Consider the following 20470-nt stretch of genomic DNA (forward strand, 5'->3'; position numbering starts at 1 on the left):
ATGAGAAGTTCTATTGCACCTTAGACTCTTAAGTTGGGGATATATTTGTGATAAGGTAATTTGTAACGGGTAACAAGTAATGAAAGTAAATAAGGTGCAGCAAGATGGCCCAATCCTTTTTGTAGCAAAGGACAAGCCTGGACAAACTCTTATATAGAGAAATGCGCTCCCGAGGACACATGGGAATTATCGTCAAGCTAGTTTTCATCACATTCATATGATTCGCGTTCGGTACTTTGATAATTTGATATGTGGGTGGACCGGTGCTTGGGTGTTGTCCTTACTTGGACAAGCATCCCACTTATGATTAACTCCTATTGCAAGCATCCACAACTAAAAAAGAAGTATTAAGGTAAACCTAACCATAGCATGAAACATATGGATCCAAATCAGCCCCTTATGAAGCAACGCATAAACTAGGATTTAAGCTTCTGTCACTCTAGCAACCCATCATCTACTTATTACTTCCCAATGCCTTCCTCTAGGCCCAAACAATGGTGAAGTGTCATGTAGTCGACGTTCACATAACACCACTAGAGGAAAGACAACATACATCTCATCAAAATATCGAACGAATACCAAATTCACATGCCTACTTATAGCAAGACTTCTCCCATGTCCTCAGGAACAAACGTAACTACTCAAAAAGCATATTCATGTTCATAATCAGAGGGGGTATTAATATGCATATAGGATCTGAACATATGATCTTCCACCAAATAAACCAACTAGCATCAACTACAAGGAGTAATCAACACTACTAGCAACCCACAGGTACCAATCTGAGGCTTTGGGACAAAGATTGGATACAAGAGATGAACTAGGGTTTGAGAGGAGATGGTGCTGGTGAAGATGTTGATGAAGATTGACCCCCTCCCGATGAGAGGATCGTTGCTGATGACGATGGCGATGATTTCCCCCTCCCGGAGGGAAGTTTCCCCGACAGAACAGCTCTGCCGGAGCCCTAGATTGGTTCCACCAAGGTTCCGCCTCGTGGCGGCGGAGTTTCTTCCCGAAAGCTTGCTTATGATTTTTCCCAGGGTAAAAGACCTCATATAGCAGAAGATGGGCACTGGAGGCCTACCAGGGGGCCCACGAGGCAGGGGGCGCGCCCAGGGGGTAGGGCGCACTCCACCCTTGTGGCCAGGGTGTGGGCCCCCTTTGGTATTTTCTTTGCTCAGTATTTTTTATAAATTCCAAAAATGACTTCCGTGAAGTTTCAGAACTTTTGGAGTTGTGCAGAATAGGTCTCCAATATTTGCTCCTTTTCCAGCCCAGAATTCCAGCTGCCGGCATTCTCCCTCCTCATGTAAACCTTGTAAAATAAGAGAGAATAGGCATAAGTATTGTGACATAATGTGTAATAACAGCCCATAATGCAATAAATATCGATATAAAAGCATGACGCAAAATGGACGTATCAACTAGCCCAAGCTTAGACCTCGCTTGTCCTCAAGCGGAAGCCGATAACGATAAATATGTCCACATGTTTAGAGATAGAGGTGTCGATAAAATAAAATACGGACATGAGGGCATCATGATCATTCTTATAACAACAACATATATAGATATTGTCGTATTATTTCTTATGCTAAAGTAACAATCTATCCACAATGTCAAGTATGAATCAGAAACTTCATTGAGAACTAACAAACTAAAATCTCAGGCATTGAGGCAATTGCAATTTATCATAACATCAGAAAGAGTAAATATAAGAGCTTTTTAGCAAGTCCACATACTCAACTATCATTTAGTCTTTCACAATTGCTAACACTCATGCAATACTTGTGGTTATGGAGTTTTAATCGGACACAGAGAAAGATAGGGGCTTTTAGTTTCGCCTCCCAACCTTTTACCTCAAGGGTAACGCCAACAATAATAGTTCATGCCAACTTACATCCAATTGGATATATATATATCTGGACCTTTCCAACACAATGTGCTTGCCAAAGGATAAAATGTAAAAAGGAAAGGTGAAGATCACCATGACTCTTGCATAAGGGTAGAAGATAAAAGTAAAATATAGGCCCTTCGCAGAGGGAAGGAGAGGTTGTCATGCGCTTTCATAGTTGCATGCACAAAATCTTAATGCAAAAGAACGTCACTTTATATTGCCACTTGTGATATGGACCTTTATTATGCAGTCCGTCGCTTTTATTTCTTCCACATCACAAGATCGTATAAAGCTTATTTTCTGCACACTAATAAATCATACATATTCAGAGAGCAATTTTTATTGCTTGCACCGATGACAACTTACTGGAAGGATCTTACTCAATCCATAGGTAGATATGGTGGATTCTCATGGCAAAACTGGGTTTAAGTGTATTTGGAAGCACAAGTAGTATCTCTACTTGGTGCAAAGAAGTGGCTAGCATGAGGGAGAAAGGCAAGCTCAACATGTTGGATGATCCATGACAATATACTTTATTTCGAATATAAGAAAACATAACCCATTACTTTGTCTTCCTTGTCCAACATCAACTCTTTAGCATGTCATACTTTAATGAGTGCTCACAATCATAAAAGATGTCCAAGATAGTATATTTATATGTGAAACCTCTCTTTCTTTATTACTTCCTATTAATTGCAACGATGACCAAAACTATGTTTGTCAACTCTCAACAACTTTTAATCATCATACTCTTTATATGTGAAGTCATTACTCTCCATAAGATCAATATGATCTCTTTATTTCTTTTTATTCTTTCTTTTTCTTTTATTCCCTCTAGATCATAGCAAAATAATCAAGCCCTTGACTCAACACTAATCTTTATTATACATAGCTCACGGACTCGATTACATAGAGGGATCATAAAGCAAAACTCAAAACCAAATCATACTAAAACTTTATTCTACTAGATCAGGATATTACTAAAAGGATCGAACTAAGTAAAACGGTAAAGATAGGAGTGTGATGGTGATACGATACCGGGGCACCTCCCCCAAGCTTGGTAGTTGCCAAGGGGAGTGCCCATACCCATGTGATTATGTCTCTTTTGCCGACGAAGAAGATGGTGGTGATGATGGATAGTCGCACATTGAGCGTAGCAGATCTTCCAGCTTACGGATAATGCCCTTGAGTGCGACGATATGATCCTTCAACAAAATATTTTCACGTGTGAGATACTTGTTTTGTATACGAGCTAACTCAATCATCTTGAAAGCTTCAATCTCAGTTGGAGTAAAGAGAGGTGGAAGGATGTCTTCTTCTGCTGCCGGGGGCTGATCCTCCATGGCCTTCTTGATCCCATCATCCTTGTTGATCTCCCCGGGTTCTTCTCTCTTCAGCTCTATCTTCATTAGCCAAGCATCGTTGCCCTGATTGTTGGAGGAGGGGGACGACATGATGCCTGGCCTTCACAACTCTAACAAAAAACATCTCAAAACTAAAACAGAGGATATTTGCGTGATACGGTGGTCAAAACCTTCGGGAGATTATATAATGAATTTTTACCGACCAAAAGAAGTACCGTGCAAGAAAACGGAGTCCGGAGGGCACACAAGGTGCCCACGAGGCGGGTAGGGCGCACCTCCCACCCTCGTGGAAGCCTCGTGTCCTTCCCAGACTGCTTCTTATTTTCCTATTTTCTTAAATATTCCAAAACGGAGAAAAATTGCCATTAGAACTGTTTTGGAGTCGGTTTACTTACCGTACCACGTACCTATTCCTTTTCAGAGTCTGAAACGTTCTGGAAAGTGTCCCTTATGTATTCCTCCGGCGTTACAGTTTAAATAACATTAGTTTCAACATTTATAGGATTACCTGAGATATAATGTTTGATTCTTTGACCGTTCACCACCTTCGGATTTGTGCCCTCAAAGTTGTTGATTTTTATGGCACCGGAACGATAGACCTCCTCGATAACGTAAGGACCATCCCATTTAGAGAGAAGTTTTCCTGAAAAATATCTTAAACGAGAGTTGTATAGCAACACACAATCACCTATATTAAACTCACGCTTTTGTATCCTTTTGTCATGCCATCTTTTAACCTTTTCTTTAAACAATTTGGCATTCTCATAGGCTTGGGTTCTCCATTCATCAAGTGAGCTAATGTCAAATAGCCTCTTCTCACCGGCAGGATTGAAATCATAATTGAGCTCTTTAATGGCCCAATATGCCTTATGTTCTAGCTCGAGAGGTAAGTGGCATGCTTTTCCATAAACCATCTTATACGGAGACATACCCATAGGATTTTTATATGCAGTTCTATAGGCCCATAATGCATCATCAAGTTTCTTGGACCAATTCTTTCTAGATCTATTAATAGTCTTTTGCAAAATTAATTTGAGCTCTCTATTACTCAACTCTACTTGACCACTAGACTGTGGGTGATAAGGGGATGCAATTCTATGATTGACATCGTACTTATCAAGCATTTTACGAAAGGCACCATGAATAAAATGTGAACCACCATCAGTCATTAAATATCTAGGGACTCCAAACCTTGGAAAAATAACTTCTTTAAGCATCTTAATAGAGGTGTTATGATCAACACTACTAGTTGGAATAGCTTCTACCCACTTAGTAACGTAATCAACAGCAACTAAAATATGCGTATACCCATTAGAGGAAGGAAACGGTCCCATGTAATCAAAGCCCCAAACATCAAATGGTTCAATAACAAGTGAATAATTCATAGGCATTTCCTGACGTCTACTGATATTACCAATTCTTTGACATTCATCACAAGACAAGACAAACTTACGGGCATCCTTGAAGAGAGTAGGCCAATAAAACCCGGATTGCAATACCTTATGTGCAGTTCTGTCTCCAGCGTGGTGCCCTCCATAAGCTTCGGAGTGACACTTATGTAGGATCTCTTCCTGTTCATGCTCAGGTATACAACGTCTAATAACACCATCTACTCCTTCTTTATAAAGATGTGGGTCATCCCAGAAGTAATGTCTTAAATCATAGAAAACCTTTTTCTTTTGCTGGTATGTGAAACTAGGTGGTATAAATTTAGCAACAATGTAATTAGCATAATCAGCATACCATGGAGCAGTACGAGAAGCATTTATGACAGTTAATTGTTCATCGGGAAAGCTATCATCAATAGGTAGTGGGTCATCAAGAACATTCTCTAACCTAGACAAGTTGTCTGCAACGGGGTTCTCAGCTCCCTTTCTATCAATAATATGCAAATCAAATTCTTGTAGCAAGAGAACCCATCTAATAAGTCTAGGTTTAGCATCTTTCTTTTCCATAAAGTATTTAATAGCAGTATGATCAGTGTGAATAGTTACTTTAGAATCAACAATATAAGGTCTGAACTTATCACAAGCAAAAACAACTGCTAAAAATTCTTTTTCAGTAGTAGCATAATTTCTCTGGGCATTGTCTAGAGTTTTACTAGCATATTGAATAACATTTAATTTCTTATCAACTCTTTGCCCTAGAACATCACCTACAACATAATCACTAGCATCACACATAATTTCAAAGGGTAGGTTCCAATCAGGTGGATGAACAATAGGTGCAGAAATCAAAGCTTTCTTAAGCATTTCAAATGCTTCTACACAATCATCATCAAAGACAAAAGGAATATCTTTTTGTAATAGATTAGTCAGAGGGCGAGAAATTTTTGAGAAGTCCTTAATGAACCTCCTATAAAAACCGGCATGACCAAGGAAACTTCTTATACCTTTGATGTCCTTGGGACATGACATCTTTTCAATAGCATCAACTTTAGCTTTATCAACTTCAATACCTCTTTCAGAAATTTTATGTCCCAAGACAATGCCTTCATTAACCATAAACTGGCATTTCTCCCAATTCAAGACAAGGTTAGTTTCTTCACATCTCTGCAAAACTCGATCAAGGTTGCTCAAGCAATCATCAAAAGAGGACCCATAAACGGAGAAATCATCCATGAAAACCTCACAAATCTTTTCACAAAAATCAGAGAATATAGCCATCATGCATCTTTGAAAGGTAGCAGGTGCATTACATAAACCAAAAGGCATACGTCTATAAGCAGAAGTGCCGAAAGGGCAAGTAAAAGTGGTCTTTGCTTGATCATCAGCTGACACAGGTATTTGAGAGAAGCCAGAGTAACCATCTAGAAAGCAAAAATGTGTATGTTTGGATAATCTTTCTAGCATTTGATCAATGAATGGCAAGGGGTAATGATCCTTTTTAGTAGCTTTATTTAATTTGCGGAAATCAATTACCATCCTATAACCTGTAATAATTCTTTGCGGAATCAATTCATCTTTATCATTAGGAACGACAGTAATGCCTCCCTTCTTAGGGACACAATTGACAGGACTTACCTATTGACTATCAGCAACGGGATAAATTATACCTGCCTCAAGGAGCTTTAATATTTCCTTTCTTACCACTTCTTTCATCTTAGGATTCATCCGTCGTTGGTGATCAATAACTGGTTTGGCGTCTTTCTCCAAATTTATCTTGTGTTGACTTAGAGTGGGACTAATGCCCTTAAGATCATCAAGAGTATATCCAATAGCAGCGCGTTGCTTCTTCAGAGTTTTCAATAATTTCTCTTCTTCATGCTCTGAAAGGTTAGCACTAATAATAACAGGATATATCTTCTTTTCAAATAATAACAGGATATATCTTCTTTTCAACAAGATAAGCATATTTAAGAGTATCAGGTAGTGGTTTAAGCTCAAACACGGGATCACCCTTGGGTGGAGGAGGATCCCCTAGGATTTCAACAGGCAAGTTGTGTTTCAGAATAGGTCCCTGTTTAAAGAATACTTCATCTATTTCCCTTCTTTCATTCATAAACATATCATTTTCATGGTCTAGCAAATATTGTTCTAAAGGATCATTAGGAGGCACATCAATAGAAGCAAGACCAATAATTTCATCCTTACTAGGCAATTCCTCATCACGGGGTTGTCTACGAAATTTAGAAAAATTAAACTCATGAGACATATCATCCAAACCAATAGTAACAACATCCTTTTCGCAGTCTATCCTAGCATTGACAGTATTCAAGAAGGGTCTACCAAATATAATGGGACAGAAGCTATCTTGTGGGGAACCAAGAACAAGAAAATCAGCAGGATATTTAACTTTCCCACACAAGACTTCAACATCTCTAACAATCCCAATCGGTGAAATAGTATCTCTATTGGCAAGCTTAATGGTAACATCAATTTCTTCTATCTCAGCAGGTGCAATATCATGCATAATTTCTTTGTATAAGGAATGAAGTATTGCACTTGCACTAGCACCCATATCACACAAGCCATGATAACAATGATCTCCTATTTTAACAGAAATAACATGCATGCCTACCACAGGTCTATGTTTATCTTTAGCACCAGGTTTAGCAATTCTAGCAGTTTCCTCACAGAAGTAAATAACATGCCCATCAATATTATCAGCCAAGAGATCTTTAACCATAGCAATATTAGATTCAACTTTAACTTGCTCAGGGGGTTTGCGTGTCCTAATATTACTTTTGTTGACTCCAGTTGAAGCTTTAGCATGATCCTTCATTCTAACAGGGAAAGGTGGTTTCTCAATATAAGTAGTAGGAACAATAGGATCATTATAAGTGATAGTCTTTTCTTCAGCTTTAATAGGTGCAACTACTTTTACTTCTATGGGAGGATTATATTTAAACCACTTCTCCTTAGGGAGATCAACATGAGTAGCAAATGATTCACAGAAACAAGCTACTATCTCAGAGTCAAGTCCATATTTAGTGCTAAATTCACGGAAGGCATCGGTATCCATAAAAGATTTAACACAATCAAACTTAGGTGTTATACCTGACTCTTTACCTTCGTTGAGGTCCCGATCTTCAGAGTTGCATTTAATTCTTTCCAATAAATCCCATTTGAATTCAATAGTCTTCATCATAAAAGAGCCAGTACAAGAAGTATCGAGCATGGATTGATTATTACGAGAAAGTCGAGCATAAAATTTTTGAATAATCATTTCTCTTGAGAGCTCATGATTGGGGCATGAATATAACATTGACTTAAGCCTCCCCCAAGCTTGAGCGATGCTTTCTCCTTCGCGAGGCCAAAAATTATATATATAATTACGATCACGATGAACAAGATGCATAGGATAAAACTTCTGATGGAATTCCAATTTCAATCATTTGTAGTTCCATGATCCCATATCATCACATAGCCTATACCATGTCAATGCATCTCCATTCAAAGATAAAGGGAAGACCTTCTTCTTGATAACATCATCGGGCATACCTGCAAGCTTAAATAATCCACAAACTTCATCCACATAGATTAAGTGTAAATCGGGATGCAATGTTCCATCTCCTGCAAAAGGATTAGCTATCAGTTTCTCTATCATACCCGAAGGAATTTCAAAGTAACATTTTCAGTAGGTTCTGTAGGTTGAGGACTAACTAATTGTGGTTCCGGACGGGGTCAAGATACCCCGAACAAGCCCCTCAAAGGATTACTTTCCATAGTAGCAAGTGACAGTAAATTTCAGCACACTATATAAATTTTTCCTTACCAAATTCCACCTACCAAAGGCGCTTCACTCCCCGGCAATGGCGCCAGAAAAGAGTCTTGATGACCCACAAGTATAGAGGATCTATCATAGTCCTTTCGACAAGTAAGAGTGTCGAACCCAACGAGGAGGAGAAGGAAATGACAAGCGGTTTTCAGTAAGGTATTCTCTGCAAGCACTAAGATTATCGGTAACAGATAGTTTTGTGATAAGGTAATTTGTAACGGGTAACAAGTAATGAAAGTAAATAAGGTGCAGCAAGATGGCCCAATGCTTTTTGTAGCAAAGGACAAGCCTGGACAAACTCTTATATAGAGAAAAGCGCTCCCGAGGACACATGGGAATTATCGTCAAGCTAGTTTTCATCACGTTCATATGATTCGCGTTCGGTACTTTGATAATTTGATATGTGGGTGGACCGGTGCTTGGGTGCTGTCCTTAATTGGACAAGCATCCCACTTATGATTAACTCCTATTGCAAGCATCCTCAACTACAAAAGAAGTATTAAGGCAAACCTAACCATAGCATGAAACATATGGATCCAAATCAGCCCCTTACGTAGCAACGCATAAACTAGGGTTTAAGCTTCTGTCACTCTAGCAACCCATCATCTACTTATTACTTCCCAATGCCTTCCTCTAGGCCCAAACAATGGTGAAGTTTCATGTAGTCGACGTTCACATAACACCACTAGAGGAAAGACAACATACATCTCATCAAAATATCGAACGAATACCAAGTTCACATGACTACTTATTGCAAGACTTCTCCCATGTCCTTAGGAACAAACGTAACTAGTCATAAAGCATATTCATGTTCATAATCAGAGGGGTATTAATATGCATATAGGATCTGAACATATGATCTTCCACCAAATAAACTAACTAGCATCAACTATAAGGAGTAATCAACACTACTAGCAACCCACATGTACCAATCTGAGGCTTTGGGACAAAGATTGGATACAAGAGATGAACTAGGGTTTGAGAGGAGATGGTGCTGGTGAAGATGTTGATGAAGATTGACCCCCTCCCGATGAGAGGATCGTTGGTGATGACGATGGCGATGATTTCCCCCTCTAGGAGGGAAGTTTCCCCGGCAGAACAGCTCTGCCGGAGCCCTAGATTGGTTCCGCCAAGGTTCCGCCTCGTGGCGGCGGAGTTTCTTCCCGAAAGCTTGCTTATGATTTTTTCCAGGGTAAAAGACCTCATATAGCAGAAGATGGGCACTGGAGGCCTGCCAGGGGGCCCACGAGGCAGGGGGCGCGCCCAGGGGGGTAGGACGTGCCCCACCCTCGTGGCCAGGGTGTGGGCCCCCTCTGGTATTTTCTTCGCTCAGTATTTTTTATAAATTCCAAAAATGACTTCCGTGAAGTTTCAGGACTTTTGGAGTTGTGCAGAATAGGTCTCCAATATTTGCTCCTTTTCCAGCCCAGAATTCTAGCTGCCGGCATTCTCCCTCCTCATGTAAACCTTGTAAAATAAGAGAGAATAGGCATAAGTATTGTGACATAATGTGTAATAACAACCCATAATGCAATAAATATTGATATAAAAGTATGATGCAAAATGGACGTATCAGGTATCACTAGTAGAAAACAGGGCTTTCGTTCGGGCATGGCAATCCCATTAGTCCCGGTTCAGTCACGAACCGGGACCCATGGGGGCATTCGTCTCGGTTCGTGAGCCCAGGGGGCCGGCCGGGGCCTCGTGGGCATTGGTCCCGGTTCGTATGGAACCATTTGTCCCGGTTCGAGCCACGAACCGGGACTAATGGTCCTCGCTCCAGGCCCACAACCATTGGTCCCGGTTCTTGGCATGAACCGGGACAGAAGGCCCGGATTTAGTACCGGTTCATGCCACGAACCGGGACCAATGAGGTGCCTATATATACCCCTCGCCCGCGAGCAGAGCACTCAAGTGCTCTGTTTTTCTCTGGCCGGCGAGGGGAGGGCTTTGTGGTGCTCTAGCTCACCTCCTATGCACATGAGGTGTTCGATGAAATGCCCGAGCCACACTAGTTAAGCTTTGTCCTCTCGAAGCTCGACCTCAAAGCTCCATTTTCCTCGAGATTTGTCTAGGTTTAGCGGCCCGTCACGTCCCATTCCCGTCTTCACCGCCGTTGACCGCCCGCGCCGATCTCGTCGCCGGCACCACCGTGGTGAGCCTCTTGTTCTTATCTTCTTTTTGAAAGAAAAAAATTCTTACTTTAGATAGATACTTGTCTAATTTTCTTACTATTTTATTCCTTCTTATTACATAGTGCGATGGTTTTGGTATCCGCCCCCGTCGGCCCTCGTCCTGTCTATGATTCGTATGTGGTATATATTATCTTTTTATAACTATTTGATTCATTTATTGTTTATGACAAATATACCGACCAGCGTGACATAGATTTTATTTATCTAGGAGGTGGTTGAACCAGAAATTCTAACCGACCCTATTGTCGAGAGGTTAAATTTAGTTGAAGAAGAAAACAATTACTTGAAGGAAAAAATAAAAAAAATTGAGGAGGAGAAGATGATATTGGAGTTGCATGTTGCGGATGTCGTCGATGATCACAAGATCAAGATGGATGCAATGCGCTTGAAGATTAGAAAGATTAGAAAATATGCCATTCATACCGAGGCTTGGTATCATTATGCCGTTGGATCAATTGTTACCTTGGTTGCGATTATGATCACATTTGTTTTCGCATTGAAATGTTTTACATAGTTTCAATGTATGGTTTAATTAATTAGATGCTCTGGAGAGCTATATATATATGTTGTTAGATGAGAACTATGTATGTACTTTGGTTCTAATGTGATGATGAACTTCTATTAATTTGGTCACTTAATTATCTATTCATGATGTTCTGTAATGGTTTTTGGCACACTTAATTATATATAATGCACGCAGATGAACCGGCAATGGATGTACGGTGACAGACACACCTCCGAGTACATTAAGGGCGTGCATGATTTTCTCGAAGTGGCAGAGGCAAACAAGCAGAATGGTTTTATGTGTTGTCCATGCCCTATATGTGGGAATACGAAGTCTTACTCTGACCGGAAAATCCTTCACGCCCACCTGCTTTACAAGGGTTTCATGCCACACTATAATGTTTGGACGAGGCACGGAGAAATGGGGGTTATGATGGAAGACGGCGAAGAAGAAGAGGACGATGACAACTATGTGCCCCCTGAATACGGTGATGCTGCAACGGGGGAAGCTGCTGAAGATCAAGAGGAACCAGACGATGTGCCCAATGATGCTGCAAGGGGGGAAGCTGCTGAAGATCAAGAGGAACCAGTGCCCGATGATGATGATCTCCGCCGGGTCATAGTCGATGCAAGGACGCAATGCGAAAGTCAAAAGGAGAAGCTGAAGTTCGATCACATGTTAGAGGATCACAAAAAAGAGTTGTACCCCAATTGCGAAGATGGCAACACAAAGCTCGGTACCATACTAGAATTGCTGCAGTGGAAGGCAGAGAATGCTGTGCCTGACAAAGGATTTGAGAAGCTATTGAAAATATTGAAGAAGAAGCTTCCAAAGGATAACGAATTGCCCGACAGTACATACGCAGCAAAGAAGGTCGTATGCCCTCTAGGATTGGAGGTGCAGAAGATACATGCATGCCCTAATGACTGCATCCTCTACCGCGGTGCGTACAAGGATCTGAACGCATGCCCGGTATGCGGTGCATTGTGGTATAAGATCAGACGAGATGACCCTGGTGATGTTGACGGCGAGCCCCCCAGGAAGAGGGTTCCTGTGAAGGTGATGTGGTATGCTCCTATAATACCATGGTTGAAACGTCTATTCAGAAACGAAGAGCATGCCAAGTTGATGCGATGGCACAGTGAGGACCGTAAGAAAGACGGGAAGTTGAGAGCACCCACTGATGGGTCGCAGTGGAGAAAAATCGAGAGAAAGTACTGGGCTGAGTTTGCAGCTGACCCAAGGAACGTATGGTTTGGTTTAAGCGCGGATGGCATTAATCCTTTCGGGGAGCAGAGCAGCAATCGCAACACCTGGCCCATGACTCTATGTATGTATAACCTTCCTCCTTGGATGTGCATGAAGCGGAAGTTCATTATGATGCCAGTTCTCATCCAAGGCCCTAAGCAACCCAGCAACGACATTGATGTGTATCTAAGGCCATTAGTTGAAGAACTTTTACAGCTGTGGAATGGAAACGGTGTACGTACGTGGGATGAGCACAAACAGGAGGAATTTAACCTGCACGCGTTGCTGTTTGTAACCATCAACGATTGGCCCGCTCTCAGTAACCTTTCAGGACAGACAAACAAGGGATACCACGCATGCACGCACTGTTTAGATGACACTGAAAGTATATACCTGGACAAAAGCAGGAAGAATGTGTACCTGGGCCATCGTCGATTTCTTCCGACCAACCATCATTGTCGAAAGAAAGGCAAGCATTTCAAAGGCGAGGCAGATCACCGGAAGAAGCCTGCCATGCGTACCGGTGATCACGTACTTGCTATGGTCAATGATTTACACGTAATCTTTGGAAAGGATCCCGGCGGACTAGCTGTTCTGAATGACGCTGAGGGACACGCACCCATGTGGAAGAAGAAATCTATATTTTGGGACCTACCCTACTGGAAAGAGCTAGAGGTCCGCTCTTCAATCGACGTGATGCACGTGACGAAGAACCTTTGCGTGAACCTGCTAGGCTTCTTGGGCATGTATGGGAAGACAAAAGATACACCTGAGGCACGGGAGGACCTGCAACGTTTGCACGAAAAAGACGGCATGCCTCCGAAGCAGTATGAAGGTCTTGCCAGCTACGCTCTTACGAAAGAAGAGAAAGAAATCTTCTTTGAATGCCTGCTCAGTATGAAGGTCCCGACTGGCTTCTCGTCGAATATAAAGGGAATAATAAATATGCCAGAGAAAAAGTTCCAGAACCCAAAGTCTCATGACTGCCACGTGATTATGACGCAACTGCTTCCGGTTGCATTGAGGGGGCTTCTACCGGAAAACATCCGATTAGCCATTGTGAAGCTATGTGCATTCCTCAATGCAATCTCTCAGAAGGTGATCGATCCAGAAATCATACCAAGGCTAAGGAGTGATGTGGCCCAATGTCTTGTCAGTTTCGAGCTGGTGTTCCCACCATCCTTCTTCAATATCATGACACACGTCCTAGTTCATCTAGTCGACGAGATTGTCATTCTGGGCCCCGTATTTCTACACAATATGTTCCCCTTTGAGAGGTTCATGGGAGTCCTAAAGAAATATGTCCGTAACCGCGCTAGGCCAGAAGGAAGCATCTCCATGGGCCATCAAACAGAGGATGTCATTGGGTTTTGTGTTGACTTCATTCCTGGCCTTAAGAAGATAGGTCTCCCTAAATCGCGGTATGAGGGGAGACTGACTGGAAAAGGCACGCTTGGAGGGGGGGGGGACTCAATAATATGCAGGGACGGATATTCTTGGTCTGAAGCACACTGCACAGTTCTACAGAACTCTACCTTGGTGACCCCGTATGTCGATGAACACAAGAACAGTCTAGCTCCAAACACCCGGAGCAGTGTGACGACTGGATTACATGTGAACACATCAGGACTTTCAGCAGTTGGTTGGAAACACGTCTCAGAGGTGACACCACTGTTTGTGATGATTTGTACTCGTTGTCCAGGGGACCATCTTCGACTGTATTGACTTACAAAGGATACGAGATAAATGGGAATACATTTTACACGATCGCCCAAGATCAAAAGAGCACCAACCAAAACAGCGGTGTCCGCTTTGATGCAGCAACAGAGAGGGGCAAGGACACATATGGTTACATAATGGACATATGGGAACTTGACTATGGACATGATTTTAAGGTCCCTTTGTTTAAGTGCAAATGGGTCAATCTGTCAGGAGGCGGGGTACAGGTAGACCCACAGTACGGAATGACAACAGTGGATCTGAACAATCTTGGGTACACTGACGAACCGTTCGTCCTAGCCAATGATGTGGCACAGGTTATCTATGTGAAGGACATGTCTACCAGACCGAGGAAAAGAAAAGATAAGGAAGCGAATACATCATACGATGAGCCAAAGCGGCACATAGTTCTTTCAGGAAAAAGGGACATTGTGGGAGTGGAGGGCAAGACAGACATGTCTGAAGATTATGAAAAGTTTCATGAAATTCCTCCCTTCAAAGTCAAGGCTGATCCAAGCATCCTGATAAACGATGAAGATTATCCATGGTTACGGCGCAATAAGCAAATGACACAAGCGAAGAAAAAGTGAAGACTTTCTCCCGCAACTATTATGATGATACCATGTGCCAACTTTGTAATAGACGAGTATGATACCATTGTCCGTTTTGTACAAGAAGTGCATCTAGTTTTTGCCGTAACCCTCTCAACTTTCTTGCACATGCTATGTGGATGAAATGATGATACCATGCCAACTTTCAACCTTTTCAGAGTTCATTTGAAATGCTTTATAAGCCCTGAGTGCAGAGAGGTTAGGCCCGTAAGCCTGCTTTAGAGAGGAGCTCGACAGCTCAGGCGCACCGCACCTTATAAATAGGTGCGGCTCTCTCTTAGCTAGCGAGGTGGGACTAAACTCACCACCACGCCGCTGTGCAAGGCCATTGGTCCCGGTTGGTGGCACTAACCGGGACCAATTCCACCCTTTGGTCCATGTTGGTGCCACGAACCGGTACTAATGAGGCTGTGGCCCCATGAGCACCTTTAGTACCTGTTCGTGGCACGAACCGGTACTAGAGTTTCTTACTAGCTAAGCAGTTTTTTAGTCCCACCTCGCTAGCTGGGAGGCACTAGGAGCGGTTTATAAGCCCTGAGTGCTGAGACGATGAAGAAGAGGCCCAATGCTCACGTTGCTTAGCTTCAAGCCTTGAGGAATAAGGTAGACTGCATCGAGCTATGTGCAGTGCAGTCTACACTATTCCGAAAGGCTTGAAGCAAATCAACGCGCATTGCGCCTCTTTTTTATTTTTAATCATTAAAAGCAAAAAGAATTTTCATAAAGTACTTTTTTGATAGAAACTTTAATAGCAGAAAGAATTATCATAAAGTAAAATAAATAAGTAATTAGAAACAAAATAAAATAAAATAAATAAGTTTTTTGTTGTAAGTAGAAACCAAACAAAATAAATATAGCAAAAAAGAAAACAAAAAAACTAAATACAGCAAAAAGAATTTTCATAAAGAACTAATGTTACTAATAGAAAGTTTATATTTTTTCTAAAACTAATGGAACTAACAGGAAGTTTATAATTTTGCTGACCTAAAAGCAAAAAGAATTAAAAAATAAAGCAAAAAACAAAATAAAATAAATAATGTAGAAAACAGAACCAAAAAACTTGATTTTTTTTAAAAAAACTGCCACCTATTGGGCCACCACGGCCTGAATACGACTAGAAACCCAACCTGGGCCAGGATTCAGGCCCACAGAAGGCCCAATAGGCCAACAGACAGCACAATGCGACATTAGGCCCGTAAGCCTGCATTTGAGAGGAGCTCGACAGGGCAGCCGCAGTGGGGCTTATAAACCACTCCGAGCCCCTCTCAACTAGCGAGGTGGGACTAAACTTTTGGCCGCGGGCAGCGCAAGGCCTTTGGTCCCGGTTGGTGGCACCAACCGGGACCAATGCCCCCCCTTTAGTCCCGGTTGGTGCCACCAACCGGGACCAAAGGCTGCCGCTTCCCGCCCTTTGGGCTGCTGAAAAGGGGCCTTTGGTCCCGGTTGGTGGCACCAACCGGGACTAATGCCCACCTTTAGTCCCGGTTGGTGCCACGAACCGGGACTAAAGGCTTTGCTATATAAGTGCACACTTAGGAAATTTTTGAGATACCTCGCCAGTTGCCCCCGACGCCACTAGGCTGCCCGTGCTCGCCGTCGCCGCCCGCTCCTCGTCGCCGTCGCCCCGCGCCCTTGCCAGGACGGGTCGCCGCCCGGTGCTCGTCGCCGTCGCCCTGCCCCCACGCGCCGCCCCGCCTCGTGCTCCCCTGCTCGCGCGCGCCGCCTCGGCGCCCCGAGCCCCCCGCCCGGCCCACGTGTGCCCGCCGGCGCCCTCGCCGCCCCCGCCCCGTCCCGTCCCCGCGCGCCGGCGCCCTCTCTGCCCCCGCCGTCGCCATCGTCCTAGCCGCCCCCGCTGTGAGAGCCGCCGCCCCGGCTCTGTTTTTTTATTAGTTAATTATTTTTTGATCATATATATATAATGTATATGTGTATGTATGTGGCTATATGTTTTTTTTATTTTTATTAGTTTATTTTTTTGTTCATATGTGATGTATATGTGTATGTGGCTATAATGTATATGTGAACAAATTTTTTTTGTATATATGTAGATGTTCAAAATGTATGAATATATATGTCAAAAATGTTTTTTTGTTCATAGAATTTTTTTGTTCATATATAGAAAGCTTTTATATATGACAATGGATATATATTCGATATATATGAGAAATGATGATCCACATGGAAAAGTTTTATATATGCAAAAGTTACAATTTTAGAAAAGTTTTATATATCTAGCTAGCTAGGAAGGGAAGAAGAAGAAAAAGAAGGATAGGAAAGAAGAAAATAAGAAGAGGAAAGAAAGAAGAAGAGGAGAGGAAGAAGAGGAGAAATAAATAAGAAGAGGAAAAAAGAAGAAAAAGAAGAGGAGAAGAAGAAAGAATAGAGGAGAAGAAGAAAAAATAGAAAATATTCTATTTTTTCTTCTTCTCCTCTATTCCTTTCTTCTTCTCCTCTTTTTTTTTCTTCTTTTTTTTCTTCAATCCTCTCCTCTATTCCTTTCTTCTTCTCTCCTCTTTTTATTTCTTCTTCGTTTTCTTATGTTTTATCGGGTCTGTCGTCGTCGATATATACCCCTCCCGATAACTTCAACACGAGGGGGGATAACTTCAACACGAGGGGGGGTCGATATACCCCCTCCCCGATAACATTATTTTCCCATGTATATATGTCGTCCTTGTCGATATAACCCCCTCCTGATAACTTCAACACGTGGGGGGGGGGTCGATATACCCCCTCCCCGATAACATTATTTTCCCGTGTATGTATGTTGTCGTTGTCGATATTACCCCCTCCCGATAACTTCATCACGAGGGGGGTCGATATACCCCCTCCTCGATAACATTATTTTCCCGTGTATGTATGTCGTCGTTGTCGATATAAAACCCCCTCCCGATAACTTCAACATGTGGGGGGGGGGGTCGATATATACCCCCTCCCCGATAACTTTATTTTCCCGTGTATGTATGTCGTCGTTGTCGATATATATAACTCCCTCCCAGATAACTTCGACATGATGGACGGTCGATATGTATACCCCCTCTCGACCGTGATAACTTATACCACGGGAGCACCCCCGGCCCTCTCGCTCGACCAAAACTCTCGAGGACACCCAAACCCTAGAAAAAACGATGTCGGTCTCCTACCCCCTCCCGCCGCGCCCCTACCCTTGAAGCGTTGCCTAGGCCACCCCAAACCCGGAATAAGCTAGGTCTACGTTTGCACTAATATATCCACCTGCTGTCATGTTTGTGTAATAATTGCCATGTTGTAATATTTGCAGAAACAATGGAGCACGGACGAGATGAGCAAGCAGAAGATGTGTTGGGGGACATAATCTTAGCCGGAGGTGATATCTTGTTGTATCTTAACGACAATGATGGTCTGGAAGAACAGGGTGAAGAAGCAGGCTGCGGTGATCGAAGAGTGGAGGAGGAAAGACATGATTATGATGGCTCCGGTGACCCAATGCTGGTGCAAGAAGGAGCCCGTGGTGACGGCTCCGGTGACCGAACAGAGTCCGGCCAGGTAAATATATTAGTTAAGCCTGTGCTGACTAGCTAATTGATGCATTCATTGTTTTGGTATGTACACATATTAATTAACACTCGTCTTTCTTCTTTTTTCTAGCCCTCCGGATCGAGCACAACTGCGGTAAAGAGACGAGGCCTGAAGAGAAAGTTGCGCTCGGATGAAAGGTTTGAGATCACAGCAATTGCGCGCGACGGCCAACCAATTGAACCCCTCCGGACAAAGGATGCTTTTGCTGCTCAGTGCGGGGTTCTAGTTAGGGACAAGATCCCGATCAGCATCCACCAATGGTATAAGCCTAAGAAGGAAGACCCTGAGGTGTCTTATGTCAATGATATGCAGAAAGATGATCTTTGGACTAAGCTGAAGGCAAATTTCACCCTACCGCCAGAGGAGGATCCGGAGAAGCCAGTTATAGAGCAATTAATCAAGTCTCATGCTCTTAAGAAGATGGAAGACCTATTCAGGAGGTGGAAGAATGAGCTGAAAACGTTTGTCGACAAAGAAGAGACACCAGAATTCATCGGCCGGTATGAGAAGATCAGAGATCACTGGCCCGCATTTGTGGCCCACAAGACATCGGAAAAGAGTAAGAAGATGTTAGCGACAAACAAGAAGAATGCTGCGAAGAAGAAGCTTCACCATCGCACGGGGTCAGGTGGCTACCTCAAAGCCCGGCCTAAGTGGGCCAAGTCTGAGAGGGATTTGCTTGATAAAGGGATCGAACCAGAGACAATGAACTGGCCAGACCGTTGCTGGACTTGGTTCTTCGGGGCTGGCGGAACCTTGGACCCTGTATCAGGGAGGTGTCGTTGGACGGACGAGCAACTTGCAATACCCGTCAAGAAGCTTAAGCACTATATCGATGCAGCGCAGCAAGGGACGTTCGTTCTAGACAGAGAGAACGACGAGCTCACAATGGCCCTCGGGAATCCTGAGCACCCTGGACGGACACGAGGCACGCCAGGCTCCGTTCCGTGGAAGGCTGGTTTTCCGGACGCGGGCGGTTACAAAACCCAGGAGAGGAGGAAAAAAGTGGAGCAGATCCAAATTCAGCGTCTGCACGAAAGGGTTCAAGTGCTAGAGGAATGAGACGGCAATCGAGATGCCGAAACTGCCCCCGAAGCTACACCGCCATCTCAGCGGAGAAGCAGCGTGGCTTCCACCGAGCTGCCTCAAATGGAGCATGCGGCTCCTGCTAGCTACCCCGTGGATGCTATCATGGAGTCTCAACATTGCCACCTTATGGAGGAATGGCAGAACTTGAAAGGCAAGGCGGCTGTTGGCTCTGTTTTACCTACTGAACCCGGCGCAACCTACCACTGTCGGCCGATTCCAGAAGGATATGCTAGGGTGATGGTGGATGAAATAACGGAGGGATTTGAGGACCTCCAGCTTGATCACCCTACCGGTGAAGGGGAGACTCGGCTGGGTTTAGCTCTGAAGACTCCATGCCTATGGCGGAAGGAGCTCATCAAGCTTCCGAACTGGACGGCTCCGGCGAGTAAGGGCACTCCGCCTCCTCCTCCGCCTCCTCCTCCGGCGAGTGATCAGGGCACTCAGCCTCCTTCTTCGGCGCGTGGCGGCACTCCGCCTCCTTCTCCGCCAGCGCCGACGCGCCAGAGCAGCCAACCTCCTCCTTCTCCGCCTCGTCAGCAAGGGCGGAAGAGACCCGCCGCCGCTGCGGCTGCTCCGGCGCGTCGTAGTCCTTCTCCTCCACCTCGTAAGCAAGGAAAGAAGACAGCCGCAGCCGCTCCGTCTGCTCTGCCGGCGTCTAGCAGTACAGCTGCCAGAGGCGGGAGGCAATACAGATTCGGTCCTTCTCTGAAGACTCCAGAGAAGTTACCATATGAGAGGACTGAGGAGGAGAACACGAAGATCGTGCGAGCCGAAGTGAAGAACTTCTTTGAAGGGGTGAAAGCAAAGAAACATCCACCTCCGGAGGAGAAGGTAGATCCGGTGAAAGCAAAGCGCACTCTGGCTGCCCTGACAAAACCACCAAAGTCTCCGCCGAGAGGCAACTATGAGCGCGTTCTTGCAAAGGCATATGCCGAAGCGGAGCGGTCAGGAAGTACTGTCAGTGATAAAAGGATGAAAGAACGACGAGCTGGGAAAAAAATTGCCCAGCTCGGCGAACAAGCGAACCAATCGTGCCCCCCTCTCAAGGTGTCAAAAGACATCATCGC

The sequence above is a fragment of the Aegilops tauschii genome, chromosome 7, assembly GCF_002575655.3.
Source record: "Aegilops tauschii subsp. strangulata cultivar AL8/78 chromosome 7, Aet v6.0, whole genome shotgun sequence".
Taxonomy (NCBI): domain Eukaryota; kingdom Viridiplantae; phylum Streptophyta; class Magnoliopsida; order Poales; family Poaceae; genus Aegilops; species Aegilops tauschii.